Raw genomic sequence first — 16,027 nt, 5'->3', positions numbered from 1 at the left:
TGGTGCTAAGTTAAGACGTGGTGAAATGAGCAGCGAAGATGTTGAACGCAGTGGTTGCCGAAGAGAGATAGTTTCCGACGAAAACATCAAAAAAGTCCTCAAAATAATTTCGGATGACCGTAAAGTGGTGTGGTTCGAGATAGTAGGCACTCTAAAGTTATTAACTGAACAGTTTAGATCATGACATTCACGAATATTTGGGTTTGAGAAAGCTCTGTGCAAAGTGGGTGCCACGCAAGCTCACTTTTGACCAAAAACTACGACAAGCTGATGATTCGGAGCAGTGTTTGGAGATGTTCAAGCATAATAAATACGATCTTTTGCGGTGATAGGGGACAATGGATGAAACATGGCGCCATCATTTCACTTTGAAGTCCAACCGACAGTCATCTGAGTGGGATGAACCCGCTCCAAAGGCTGGAAAAACGCAATAGCCGCCTGATAAGGCTATTGGTTCTGTATTTTGGGATGCGCAAGGAACCGTTGGACTGTTTTTGAGCCTGGACGGGCTTCGTTATTTTGCCCTGTTTGCAAAAGTCGAATCGACTGACAAAGCACGTCCAGAATTAAGGGCGAAATCGCCGAAAAACGACCACATTTGAAGAAAACAGAATGCTGTTTCACCAAGACAATGCACCGTGTCACAAGTCAAGGAAAACCACAACAAAAATCCATGAATTGGGTTCCAGATGCCTTCCGCATAAACCATAGTCTCCAGTTCTGGCCCCTATAGGCTCTTTCCTGTTCTCAGACTTCAAAAGAACGCTCACTAGACAAAAAAAGTCGTTGAAGGGTGACGTGATCGTCAAAACTAAGGCCTATTTTGAAGCAAAGGACAAATCGTACTACAAAAATGGCATCGAAAAGTTGGAGGGTTGCTATTATGGATCAACCCATAAGGGAACTATGTTGAATAAAAAAACGAATTTTTCCAAAAAAAAAATGTTTTTCTATGATAGGCCGGAGACTTTTCAATTGATCTGTTTTATCAACTGTATATAGTTTTGCAAATTTGTACTTTTCCTTTGTATTTTCTTCTGAAAACTTACTTTAACTGACACCGATTTCTGCGTTCTTTTGTAGTTTGCTTGATTTTTCTTTTTGTCTACGAAAATCACTCCATATGTCGGCTTATTTGCCTTGCCACGCCTTGCAACTCTCCTCTGAATAATAATTTATCGGACATGTCTTTGCATACATTTTCTTGATTTCGACACTTGCCACCAAAATGTGGCTACATAAGTATGCGCTAACTTGTGCTCAAGTTACTATACATACATACTGTAATAACGGTATATACGTTGCTTTCATATCGCGTGTTGCCGCGAAAAGTGTAAAAGTTATGTCGTGACCTTGCTGCCATAGAAAATGAGGGCGCAACATGTGCATGTCGACACCAGCTATGCAGCGTCCAACCTACAGCATACAAACATACTTACGTTCACTGCCACCTTCAGTATTTTTACCGTTTGTTAGTGCGCAAACTGGCAAAACAAAAACACGTACTTAAATTAACTGCAACACAATCAACTGGCTGCAACGCGCAACACCTAGACGCTGCGCCCAACCCAGCCTTCAAAGGTTGCACTTTTATTGTTATTGTTTTTGTTTTTGACGCTGTTGTTGCTGTCGCTGTAGTCTTGCAGTCGCCACAGCGCTACTTGGCGCAAGCTTTGAGTGCTTAGAAAAGTATTAAAAGCAATAAAAAGCTTGGCGTGGCAAATTGTTGAAGCCATCTGCGCACATTCACACGCACATAAACTCATACTTAGGCGGCTGGTGGAAGAGCGTTGTGGACAAAGTATGCAATTTTCTGCGCTTCAAGTTTTCCACACATTTTTGCATTTTTGTTTTTAGCGCGCTGCGGCGAGACTAACTAAAGTTCGTGCACTTGGTTTGTGAAAAGGTACTAAATTTTATAGTTTTACTCAGTTTTGTGGTCGTTATGGTCAAGCGTTTAGCTTGTGGAAAATAATATCTGAGTGGGATATAGAAATACCTCGAATTTCGCACTAATGGACCAACAAGTTATTTTGTATCAACTGACCGGATCGAAAAGATATTGATCCACTTCTGAACTTCATATATACAAATATGAAAAAAATGAAAATGAGGAAAGTGATATTATATATGATGGATCCATTTCGAGGTTCCTTTCTTTAAAAAAAAAAAACACAGAAACTTCAAAATTAATGGGAATGTTGGCCGCGGCTACGTCTCCGATGATCCATCCGATGAGTCCAATTTTCGATGACTCGTTTGAGGATTTCGAATGGTAACTGGCGAATAACACGCGTGATGTTTTGCTCCAAGACCTGAATTGAAGTGGGATTGTCCGCATAGACTTTAGACTTTACATGTCCCCACAGGACAAAGTCTAACGGTGTGATATCACATGATCTTTGTGGCCAATCGACCGGCCTAAGACGAGAAATTGCCTACTCACCAAAGTGTTTTCTCCATAAATACATTGATTGATGCGATGTGTGGGAAGTGGCGCTGTCTTGTTGAAACCAAATATCATCGAGATCAAGAGCTTCAATTTCAGGCATCAAATAGTCTCATCGGCATCATTTTTGAAGAAATATGGACGGAAGATTCGACCGTGCTACAAACCACACTAAACACTTGTTTGTTCTGAATGAGATAACAGCTCTTGAATCTCTTCAGGTTGCTCTTCTAGCCGGAAATCAGCGCCATGTCTGAACAAAATTTGGATTGAACACGTCGGATCTTCGTGGAACTTTTCAAGAGCCCATAGAACGGCGCGACGTCGCTTGGGAAGGTTGACCGCCATCAGTTTTTACACAAGCTGTATTTTGTACGCTTTCAATTTAAGGTCTCCACGTACGCCATGTTGGTGCATACGTCAGTCCGAGCTGCTGCGAATGGCGTCGAATCGATCCTCCACGGTCTTCGTATACACTTTCAGCAACAGCTGCTATATTATCAAAAAAAGGCTATTGAAAAAATTACCTCCATCCGTTATATAGTATATTACTTAAACTAGTTTTGTGAAGTTACTGGCCTAACCTTTCACACATCAGCTTCCATTTCATACGGTTCGAACCACCAGTTGTAGAACACAACCTTCACTATACACGTGTAGGGTATTCGCAACGGTCTTCTAAACTTTTTGTAAGGTTTTCAGCAACTTTACTCAGATTCAGCAAAAAATTTCGCCATTTCCTTGATCTGTATCTAATTTGTTGCTATTATTCGATTCTCTCAAGTACTGGGGTGCTAGACAACAAGTACTTCATATCACATGCTTGTCGCTATTGTTGGTTTTAATCACAATAATCCTTGACTCAGAACATTCATGAAACTCGCCTTAATAATTTCTTCTACATTCTATAATTTTTGTTAAGTAGGCGTGTCCTTTGCTTGGTGCGGCTGGAAACGCTTAAATAACCGTTATTTTTGTTCACCTAGCCCGCGTCAGAGCTTTGCTGTGTCAAAACTATTATTATAATAGTTCCCTTTGACTTTCTCTTGTGACTTATTTATAACCATGTGGTGAACTTGTTTGTGTGTATATAGATAAATAGTTATAGCTATATATAGAAGTTTTCTGAACTTATTCGCTGCGAATTTTATTTTAATTTTAGCTCGGGCTATCGTGCTTACAGCTATAATTAAGTTTGTAATGTAGTAAGTGGGTTATCGCTACGCGAATTCACATGAACACTGCCAACAGTGGCTACGTGTAGATTTCATGTTTGCAACATTTAATTGCTTTCGAATAATTTATAATTGTAAGATTATTGGTCTATATCATTTAACATTATATTTACTATAATTTTTTTTAGGTATTTACAGTGTAGAAGTAATAATTTATTTTATTTTTTTTCAGGTTTTTCTGAAATATTGAAGGTGCCGCAAATGATGTAAGTACAACTTTGACAGATTTTTAGTAATTGAATAGTACTTTTAGATTATTACATGTATTTATATAGTCGTTGATTTGTTAATGTTTAGTAGTCGGTGAGTTTAGGGTAGATTACAGCCACTTGGGAAAGATTTTCTTTATTTTAGTGCAAGCATTCATGTTTAATATCTTCTATTGACTCAAAAAATAGACTTTCCCCGGAACGGTAATTTATAGAAAAAATATATTTCGCGCTAATTTAAAATTAAAAAGTCCCCTATTCTTTGTCCAGAGTAGTACTAAAATATCCTGCTTCCCCCATTGGTCGAATACATCTTCTAAATTCTCTGATTTTTGAGTTAGGCATAAATCACAGTGCAATCTCCCATAAACGGACTGTGCCATAATTAGTCTTTCTGGTCGTTTGTCCGTTTAAAGTCAAAGAATGTTGAGACCGACAAAACATTCATGGTATGTGGAAAATTACACTCATGATCAAATTTGATCCGGACTTGCGCATTTAAACTGTGCGAGCAAGCTGAGTCAATAAATATTTGGTTTCCTAGTTTGCTAGAACCTTTTTTATGTACATGAGAAGCTTTATCTCTTCTTTGATTTTTAAGTTAGACACATATTACAGTAGCATCTTCCATAAGCGGACACTGGCAGGACTAGCCTTTCTGTCCATTTGTCCGTTTAATAGTTTGTCTTTACCAAATATCAAAAAATGTTGTTACCGCTCAAGCATTCACTGTGTTTGGAAATTTTTTGCATACACTCAAGATCAAATTTGACCCGGACTTGAAATAAATCGTAATATTTTTTTATGTTTATGAGAAGTTGTCCGAAAATTTGTTTATGTTTAGACATATCCTCTTAAACCTAAAAAATGTCCATTATGTGTTGGTAAAGATATTCCACTTGAAGTAGTTTTTTAACTCATTTTTTGAACACAAATGATACATATTTGAACTATATCGATTATAGCGCCACGTATTGGATCAAACAAATAACGTATAGTGATTTTTTAATCCATTTTTCATCTTGGGCCTAATAATTTTGGGTTGCTAAACCAAAAAATGTTAGTCAACATTCTCTAGGATTTTTTGTGCTGTACTCAAGGGATGTAGGGGTCAAAACCCCGCTTCGTAAGTGAAGGAAAATTTTTGAGCTTAAATTCGTAATCTACACAGCTCAAATACGCCACAGACCTCTTAGCACATCAGCACCCTTTAGATTTTTTGTGAAGTGTAATCATTCAATTATTTCACACAGTACTTTCTACAATAATTTATATAAAATAGTTATAAATTATGTAATTCTCTTAGCAAAATATTCGTAAAAAACCAAAGCGCGAAGAAAAATCTAGGCGACCGCTATTGACAAGGGTCAATTAAGCGAATTAGGCAGCGCACCGGCAGCGCTGCAAATAATTACCGCTCGATAGAGCTGCTCGCTGAGAGCGCAGCATACGCCGCAACTGCGAACTAAAAATTTAAATAGTCAATTAAGTGAAATTGGCTTTATTGCATTTTAAATAAAAGGCCGGCAAACAAAAATGAAAATAACTAAACGGAAAGTGAAAAATGTCGTAATTGAATTTCCATACTAGGAATGCAAAGCAATGTGTTTGTATGTATGCGTTAGGGGGGAAAAAATGTTGCTTAGCGAGGTGGCAAAGGGTTGACTGACAAGCTGTTAAATTGAAATTTTTTTCGGCTGAATAAAATAGGAGCCAGCAAAAAGTGGGGAGCGAAATTCTAAAGCGTTGAACAACGCGCGCATGAAAGGTAAGCCCTGCAGTCGAGCGGAAAAATAAGCAAATGCAATTAAGTTTCGCCTAATACTCGGTATACGTGCAACCGAACAGCCCCACCAACCAACCTCACCAACCAGCTCGACCAGCAGTGCGCAGCGTTGACATTTTTGCGAATTTTTATTATATTTTTTCTTGTTTTTCTTTCTTTACCAAACCATTTGCCAAGCAAAGGGCGCAGTTAGCAAGAAAATCGTGAAAAAAAGCTATGAAAACGCCGAACTCCTTCCGCTTTTCGGTACTTTGTTGGGGCACAAAAACAAAATCGTTGGTCGGTCGGTCAGGTCAGCGTATAATAACGGTGTTGGCTGGCTAACTACAAAAATATCAACGACGCGACTGCAAGTGAAAGCTGCAGTTGTTGTTATATTGCTTTACCGTTACCATTGCCCTCGGTGTTGAGCAAATACGCCACTTCAAAACGTAGAGACTGCGAACGCGGCAGGTAAATTGAAAACGTGATGTTGCCATTAATTTTTGCACATCGCAGCATAATGCAGGAATAAAAAGTAAATCTGGCATGAAGAACTCAAAAATCACGCTTCAATTGTGAATTGTTGTAAATTGTGTGGAGTGGGATAAATCACAATTTGACGGTTGAGATATATGTAACTAATTCATCTTTACTTTTTTCCTCCTTAGTACCAGCTAGAGGCGAAAGGGTGACATTTGGGATAATTTGATCGAATATCTGAGACTTCTGGATATTCTTCTAAATGTGTGAAGAGCCTTTCATTTTTGTGTTAGTACCGTCAAACAGTACAGAAACTATTGTACTCTCGAGCCCAGTTTTCACCCAACCAACCATTGAAAAGTCGTTAGTTTCTAGAAAATTTATATCTTGGAGTTTAAGGAACCTTATTATCGGGGAATTCTCAGAATAAGTTTGCTTGTTCACACACCCACACTTCTTACGTTGCCTTGGCAATACTAGCATTTCGACTCGAAGTAGACACAAATACAAAATTAATAGACATGGCATTGGATCGACTCGTGCTTTAATTTTGCATCGCTGATTTGATGTGAGTGTAATTTTCAGAAACTTGCAACTAACCGAGCATAACGCTTACGCACAACTACACCAGCAATTCGCACGATTGTCTAATAACGTTTTCCTGGTACCCACTGCTTTCTGAGCAACTCTGCAGGGACCCCACGTACAATTATTGCGAATATGCAGCCTTTTCGTGGAAGTGTATGCACAAAGCTAGTCGGAAAGCAAACTCAATTCTAAGCAAATTTAAGAGAGTGCAAATAAAAAAAACGGAAAAAATAAATTAAATCGCAAAAACTTGCATTAAAACTTGGTGGTACGAGTAACAGAGAGAAAATGGAAATGCATATAACTAAATTGTGTCAATAGCAGCCAAAATAAAATAAAAACAACAACAACGAAAACAAATAAAGCCAGCAGCAACGACAGCAAGTGCGGGCATACCGCTTTGTTGATTGCTGGCTGACAACAGCGCCGCCAGTTAGCCGCTGCCGTTGGCGTGCTCCGCGTTCTCCACGTTCCCCCCACAGCTGCACTTGCTCTCGGCGCGTGTGTACACACGCTATCCATGTTTTTACTGCTGTTGTGGCAGCACTTGCTTTATTTGTTTACCAAAAGAGATGCGTCAACAGCCGCCATCATCAGCAGCCATTTGTTTACGCTTACGTGTTGGCGCGGCTGCGTTGGAGCGCAAAAATTAAACGCGAAAAAACATAATACGCGCTTTTTGCCGCAAAACAGAAGCGCGTCAAACGCAAAACAAACAAAGCACAGGAAAAAATATTTATTTATATGCAACAAAATGCTCTGCAAACACAACGCTTGGCTGCAGCAAAAACGTATATAAATAAATATTGAAGTGAGGCAAAATGGCACTGCAACGCTTGCGCGAGTGTGTGCCAGCTTTTGAAAAATTCATGGAAAATTGAGTTGCCATAAGTGGCGCAGGATTTCCATTTCCAAGCATTTTTTTCTTGTCGCTTTTGTGCCTCAACATTTCAATGCAAATAGCGTCGAGTATTATTGATGTCCATATTATGAAGTGCTATGCAAATCAAATCGCCAAAATTCATAGACTTCAAAGTGTTATATCCTCTTGATTCAAGCACGAAAATTTCCATGATTGCCGTTGACATGAAAGCTAAGTTAATATTGGCATACCGTGGCGAGGGGGCGAAATGCAAATGTGGAGGATAGTTTTGATTTCATGCAATTGTGGAACTCAAAGCTAGATGTGGCTGCATTCATAGTAGAAATGCTGAAAATAAGAGTGCTTGCAACGGAATATGGAGAAGCTTACCATATGTAACTGAGCTTAGTTGGATGTTACACAATATAATTGAAGTGCTTTGGGTTTGCTAATTGCGAGTTTTCGTAGTATTTAGACCCTAAGCAAGGATTAGAGACGAAAAACAAATATTAACCTAAGAAAATCGTTTTAGTGCTTTAGTGGAGATCTATAGCATAGACCTTTCATGCGGTTGAACCAATTTTCGAAACATTTTTCCATTTAAGATTTTATAACTTATTGTTAGGCTTTAAGAAAAAGCAGATCCAATAAATAAAATAACTTTGAAAAAAAAAAAAAAATTTGCCATTCTTATTGACGTATTTCCAAAACATACATTCTGTACGCATCAACCATCACTTCACGTTGACCACGGGTTTTGTTTTTTGCATACGGGAATAAAAAGAGTTCATATAGTGTAAAGTCAGGAATATGCGGTGGAAGATTCATCGATGTTTTGAGTGCTCAAAAGAGCAGTTGTTTCTGTGGACTTGTGACAGCTCGCATTATCATGGTGAAATACTGTGTATAGTTGTCTGAACCAATGCCTATAGTTATCTCACGATAGATCACATGACGATCTTGTTTGTTATCAGTTTGCGCAAAGCATCAATAGTTTCCGACTTCAACCTCAATGTAAATCACTATACCATCGATAAACACTAGTCCTTGATGTGGTTTCAACGCCAAAAATTTAATTAAATTCATCGATGCAATGTTGCTAAGTCCGTCAGTGTTTGAGATATCGTTGTGAAATTGGTCATACGTCATTTTCTTCCCAAGAGGCTGCTCATTTGTCAGAATCACCGATATCGCACTACTAAAACATATAGTTGCAGTATAAACTGAACAAACAGAATGAAGTTGTTATATGGAAAACTGTTTTATTTGACAAGATATTTCCACGAAATTTGGCTTAAATTGCTGTTTGAGAATATGCTGCAAACTCCGAAGAAATTATTCAGATCGGACCACTATAGCTTGTAGTTGTCATACAAATTGATCGATCGGAATCAAGTGCTTGTATGGAAATCTTCTTTATTTGAAAATATTTGTTCATGAAAATTGGCATATATAATTATCCAAAGAAAAGCTACAATCTGCGAAGATATTGTGCAGATCGGACCACTATAGCATATAGCTGTCATACAAACTGAACGTTCAAAATCAAGATTAAGATATTTGTATACACTTTTATGCTACAAGAAACGCACCTGTGCAGGGTATTATAGCTTCGGTGCAGCCATAGTTAACGTTTATTCTCTTTTTATACTCTCGCAACAAAGTTGCTAAAGAGAGTATTATAGTTTTGTTCACATAACGGTTGTTTGTAAGTCCTAAAACTAAAAGAGTTAGATATAGGGTTATATATACCAAAGTGATCAGGGTGACGAGTAGAGTTGAAATCCGGATGTCTGTCTGTCCGTCCGTCCGTCCGTCTGTCCGTCCGTCCGTCCGTGCAAGCTGTAACTTGAGTAAAAATTGAGCTATCATGATGAAACTTGGTACATGTATTTCTTGGCTCCATAAGAAGGTTAAGTTCGAAGATGGGCAAAATCGGCCCACTGCCACGCCCACAAAATGGCGGAAACCGAAAACCTATAAAGTGTCATAACTAAGCCATAAATAAAGATATTAAAGTGAAATTAGGCACAAAGGATCACATTAGGGAGGGGCATATTTGAACGTAATTTTTTTGGAAAAGTGGGCGTGGCCCCGCCCCCTACTAAGTTTTTTGTACATATCTCGGAAACTACTATAGCTATGTCAACCAAACTCTACAGAATCGTTTCCTTCAGGCATCTCCATATACAGTTCAAAAATGGAAGAAATCGGATAATAACCACGCCCACCTCCCATACAAAGGTTATGTTGAAAATCACTAAAAGTGCGTTAACCGACTAACAAAAAACGTCAGAAACACAAAATTTTACGGAAGAAATGGCAGAAGGAAGCTGCACCCAGACTTTTTTTAAAAATTGAAAATGGGCGTGGCGTCGCCCACTTATGGACCAAAAACCATATCTCAGGAACTACTCGACCGATTTCAATGAAATTCGGTATATAATATTTCCTTAACACCCTGATGACATGTACGAAATATGGGTGAAATCGGTTTACAACCACGCCTTCTTCCAATATAACGCTATTTTGAATTCCATCTGATGCCTTCTCTTTATAATATACACATTAGGAACAAATGATGATAGCGGAATAAAACTTTACACATACATATATATAACTTTTCAAGGTCCCTTATATCGAACACGAAGAACTCAGTGCCAAACCTAACCTAACCTAACCTAATTTTTCACCGAAAATATCGGTAAATCTCTCAGAATTTAATTCTAATTAATTTTACAGCAAAATAAAAAAATATGTAAATGACTGATAATGAAATCTCGATTATCACTTTATCATGCGAGAGTATAAAATGTTCGGTGACACCCGAACTTAGCCCTTCCTTACTTGTTTTATACACATTTGCTTTCTAATATTTGAGTAGCCATTTTACTTTCCCTCGTTTTCAATCCTGCTAATTGTAGTGAATTTGTTCGAAAAAACACTTCAAAAATTAGCAAAATATAGCACATTTACGGCACTTCAATTATGTACATACATATATAGTTCATCTTTTGTTTTCACCCTCAAACTCTATTACCCCAATATGTTATAGCATACCTTTCGGCAACCATACCTGCAACCTGCCTACCGAACTAACCTTACTTTCACATTACACAGCTGTTTTGGCATCTTACGAGCAATATGCCAATAGCGCAGGAAAAACAAAGCGAAAAGAAAATGAAACAAAAATTGCTGCTCAGTCGCCCTTTAATTTGCATATAAATGTGCAACACGAGGGCGTATACTTGACATTAATAGACTTTGCGCTTAAAAGTATGCTATGTAAATGTGTAGTGCTGACGCTTTGTGTAATATACAAACGTGCATGGATTCATATATGTACATATATAAATGTGTGTGTGCATGTCTCTATATGTGTGTGTGTGTGCCTGAGCACAAAAGGACCCTGGCACAATTCGTATTTACTTGTAGTAATTGCGCCAACACGAAAACACACTTGCAAGTGGAACTACCAACTACTTACTTGTGCAACAAAAACAACTATACACGTTTGCATAGTAATGTGCGCCAGCAACAAAAACAACAACGCGGCAATTTGATTAAGAATCGCTGCTTGGCATGCCATAACGCAACCACAAAAGTAAAAGCTACGAGTAAATAGCAAAATACTCACACACACATACATACATGCATACTCGGGATTTTCATACCCACACACGTTTCTGGGTAAATGTGCAGCGAAAAACATTCATTGGCTTGAAAAATGGTTTCAATATCGCGCTGGCTTAATTTGTTGGCTGGCAGCAAAACAAAAGATTTTCTAAAAATACAAAACGCAACAAAAACAAAAACAGCGCTTTAGCGTAAGCAGCTGAAAATACACGTGCCCCTGCCACCGAAACTTTTGCGCACAATTCTATGTGCTTTGCTTCGGTTTTTCACATACATATTCACAATGTTTTTACTTTGTTTTAGTTTGCTATTTTGTCAGCAATTTGTGAAAGCCTACCTTGACGCTGGCACCACTTCTCATATTCCTGCCGGTTTGTTGTTTATCAAGCAACTTTTTGTTTTCGTTTTTTGCCTTTCTACTTTTATACAAAAACACCTGGCTTTGTGCGGCCATAACCATTAGTTTTCAGGTGTCCTTTTTGCTTTTTTTGTTTTTTTTTTACATTTTTCTTTTCTTTTACATTTTTCTTTTCTTTTTCTTTTTTTTTTACTATTTTTTCTTTTATTTTTATTTCTATTTCAAATCGCCCTTTCGTCCCTCGCCACCTGCGCGGCACTCACTGCATGCAACTTGTATGTGTGTGTGCGTTTGTGTGCGTACCAGTATCCTTGTGGCGTTGTAAGCGCTCTGCTCTGCTCTGCATGTTTGTTGGCGATAAAAGCAAACAACTTTTCGCTTTCCATTAAGCCGAATTTCTGCTTTTACCTTTTTACATGCAAACATTGTTTTAGTTTGTAATATATGGCATCCTTTTGTTTTTGTTGTTGTCAAATAGTCGCTTGTTTTGCATTACTTTTACCTATATTTCTTCATTTTGCTACATTTTCATTTTTTTCCTCCGTAAAGTTTTTGTTCAATTCCCCAGTGCTTGCTTTCGCCCATTTCTAAACATGCAACAACAGTTCTACATTTATTTACTTACACATTTGCTTCATTGCAATTTTCCACACTTTGTTTTTTCCCGTATTCGGTTCGCTTCTTTATTTTCGCTCTGCTTTGGTTTGTTTAATTTGCGTTTAATTTGTAATTTGACCTTGAGCGTGGCGTTGCTTGGGAAAATCCGCAAGCAAATAAAAGTAGTGCAGATAATTACCACAGATAACGGTAAAACCGAGCGTGCTAAATTATAAATTAATGGACTGCAAGAGTGGGTGTGAGCATAGTTTGATAGATCAGCTGGAATTTAGAGTGCTGGTTAGTAGAAGAAAAGTTTATCAGCTAAATAAAATAAAGTATTAGTTCAGGGCACAATAGACCTAGGGTCGCGGTGTAATCCTCGTTTATCCAGTATTAGACAGAAATACTATAAAACAGATGTAGACATCTACTGATGCAATCGGGAACACAAAATGAAGGAAACATCTTCCAAGTTCCAGATATTTTGTATTTTTAAGAGCGCCGGGCACAACATCGTTATACTTGTATCCAAAATAATAGTATGCAACGACAGAGAGAATGTCAAATCGCATATACCTCCCGACAGCTCTATTGACCTCGTACTCCTCGACAAAGGTTATTTTTCTGTTTTGATGTATAGGGCTGAGTTTACAACTGTTTACAATATGATACCTGCTCTTACAGCTCTAACAATTATTTTTATCGAATTTTAAAACAAGTGGTTAAGTAGAATATCTCAAGTTCTTCAAGTTCATGTCAACCAGTTGCCAGTACACTAAAAATGACTATAACTTCCGAAATAATTTGAAGGAAGACATTTCTAAATATCTAAACTATGGAATTATGGAAAAATGTTTCGATTTTTTTTTAATTTCACGACTAGAATACTCCGTTAAGGTACATATATTTTTGGAAACACTAAATCACCGAGAATAATGTTCTGTCGAGCTGCGACCCTTGAGAACCTTTCGTTTACTGTAAGAGTTACTGTGTACAGTTTACACGAGTTACCTTACACCAAAGAAACCAGAAAAGTACCCATGGAAAGCTAATCTTTGATGAACTTGGTTCTACGAAGATATGCCAAACGCCGGTCTGCAGTCGGATTTAAGGGTGTTTCATTTAAGAAGATCAGGATTTCAAATACTATACAATCATCAAATACTTTTTAAGAGTTCTACGATGTGGTTAGCCTTTGACCGGCTAAAAATTCGAACCGTTCTGGTTTAGGTATAGTGGACTGTCGTGGAAATGAGCACTTCTCATAGTATATAGTTGAGACTATATAGTGTGATGAAGATCGCTATTCATTAGATAGCATACTCATATAAAAAATAAGTCTACATGTGCTATAATGAATTTCTTAAGAAGAGATTTTGACAGTTACGTATTCCAAACTGATCGAAAAAATCGCTGTTTCGTTTTACTTCTTGTTTGAGATTTTTTTTTAAGTAGACGAAAAAAAGTTTATACTCCAAAGAAGGGTAGGTTAGGTCGATCCCAATAGGGATCTCATTTGGATAGATTAGAACACTGGCTCGTTGTGTTACCTAAAAACTTCTATATACCGGATCATAAGAGACTTGCAACTCGACAAAATAATTTTTTGAACTTTTCACAAATTTCTGGAGACGCTTAATGACATTTCGGCTAAGTCTTCTGAATTACCGATATTAAGACGATATGCTTGTTACTAATCACAGTATTGTGTAATACAGATATTTATCAAAATATTATTATTTACGATGAGCAGTTGGTTTCATGACAAGTTTCCACCTAAAATGCACGTTCATTAATTCACCAATTTTGATTTGGTTAAAACAGCTTCAGAACTCGGCAGTCGTGTTTGACCGTTTAAGGTAAAAAGTCGGCGTTTTTGTAATCCAATATCGCTAGCGAACAAACCATTTCGTCATAACCGCACGACCGGGTCATAAACTAAACACACGCACACACATCCGTGCAAGTTTCCCAAGAATATTTTCGAGCGACGAACACATAAATTTTTTAATATAAAACGCATAAAAATGAATTCATATTCAATTTAGGCGTAAATGACCTTCAACAAACGCACACGCACACAACGACACCGCGCACAAGTGCACATAAATGAACAAGACTATAAAATTTTCATGAAAACATGAGCACAAGCCCAACACTAGGCGACTGTACGCACGTACAAAAGCAAACAATAATAAATTACACACAGCAGAGGAGTGGAGTACACGCACGACGCGGAGGGGTAAGCGGTAACAAGAGAGATATGTGTACAAATACGAGACGTGGAGAGGTCAGTCAGACAGTCAGTCAACACATAAAACAACAGTGGGAGAATTGTTGTGCAAAGAGGAAAGAGGAAAAAAGGCATAAAAACTAAATGGCACACCAAATGCATCATAAAATGTGAGTTGGACATGAGCATGGAAGAGATGAGACGAGACGAAATGAGTCGAGACGTACCAACCCACAGATAGACAGTTGAGTAGACGCGCAAACCGACAACCGACAGTCGGCCGATAGGCGGAGCGCAGCGCTTAAAGCCGACAGCAGATTGAACGCGCAGATGGATGAGCTTCGAGGCGTTTCGGATGATGAATGGAGTGTCGGCGGCCGCGCGGAACGACGCGCTGGATCGGTAACAATGTGGTCGTTGAAAAAATCGGACTACACACAGAGGAGAAATTGGTAGCTTCAAATGTCCACCACACGACGGTTGAATAAATGGACAGCAGCCGAGGCAGCAGCGATTGCAATGCAACGCGCCACAAACGAAGCAATCAAAGTGAATTTACAGCGAATAAATTGAGCTGCAATTGATAGTTAGAGCTGATAGGCGAGTGGCACAGCAGCGCAGCGGAGGCGCACTGTTGCATTGCGAGGGGAATGCACTGTTGCTTTTCGGAAGAGCGCGCACAGTGCGGATAGCAATGCTTGCACCAGGAGAGGTGGGAAATCACAAACGCGTTGCCACAAATGGTGCATGTTTCATTAAAAAAGTAAATAAATAAATAAAAACTGTTACACAAACAATAAAGCGCTTGTATTTGGGTGAAAAATCGTGCAATAAAATTACTATTGAACGGGTTGAACAAATAAACGGCGCGGCGTAAATGAGTAGTGGGGCGCATGCTGTGGAATTAATCAGCGGAAAATCGGTTTTATTATGTTTTTCAAAGATTTTTTTTTTTCATGTGTGTGTGTGCGTCTGTTTTGTGAAGAATTTTAATTCTGCTCTGTAAATATTAGCCGTACGAAATGCGCTTTTAGCGCGTGATGCCTAATTGATAGGCGGCTTCATACAAACAAAAAAAACTTTAAATTAAACGTGATGTTTTGAAAAAAGTGTTGAAAAAGTTATGATTATGTGTATAAAGTATAAAAGTCTCAGGCAAAGCAAAATGTTATTGAAATAACATTTAATTAAAATTTATGAAGCTGCAAAGTAAACAGAATTAAAGCATTAACTAAATATGATTTTTGCTCTCCTGAATTCTCTGACATAATGTGATTTTATGTTGTAAAAACTGCTCACTAATCAAATCACATTTATTATGAAATTAATTAAAAGTGAAAAAGGCAATTTGTTTGCGTTATGAAATATAAATCTGTTAATTAAATAAATAATATTAAATTAAAATTTTTCCATAATTTTTTCATCGAGTGTAGAAGTGTACAATAATTGTAAAATTATAGAATACATTTTTTTTAAGTGTTTGAGAAGTTGATATATTGTATATGGATATACCTTAGTAAAGAAATTATATGTGCACGACTTCAAAACCGTTAAATTTGTAAATAAAGAAAGCTATCAAAGTTTTAGTTTTTGTTTATATATTTATTTT

At 37.8% G+C, this 16,027-nt stretch overlaps 1 protein-coding gene across 2 annotated transcripts in view; it reads left to right on the top strand.

Moving 5' to 3' along the window:
• LOC105230152 (7SK snRNA methylphosphate capping enzyme bin3) overlaps positions 1 to 16,027 on the top strand; it is a 135,452-nt gene that overhangs the window by 78,861 nt on the left and 40,564 nt on the right. Inside the window, exon 3 of one of the 2 annotated variants that reach the window (XM_049452277.1) lies at positions 3,857 to 3,890. The exons of the other annotated variant lie outside the window; for it this stretch is intronic. The gene's annotated coding sequence lies outside the window, so the exon portion shown is untranslated. The remainder of the gene's footprint in view (positions 1 to 3,856; positions 3,891 to 16,027) is intronic. 2 annotated transcript variants of the gene reach the window in all.

Source organism: Bactrocera dorsalis, chromosome 3, assembly GCF_023373825.1.
Source record: "Bactrocera dorsalis isolate Fly_Bdor chromosome 3, ASM2337382v1, whole genome shotgun sequence".
Lineage (NCBI taxonomy): Eukaryota > Metazoa > Arthropoda > Insecta > Diptera > Tephritidae > Bactrocera > Bactrocera dorsalis.
This window is presented reverse-complemented; position numbering and strand designations above follow the sequence as displayed.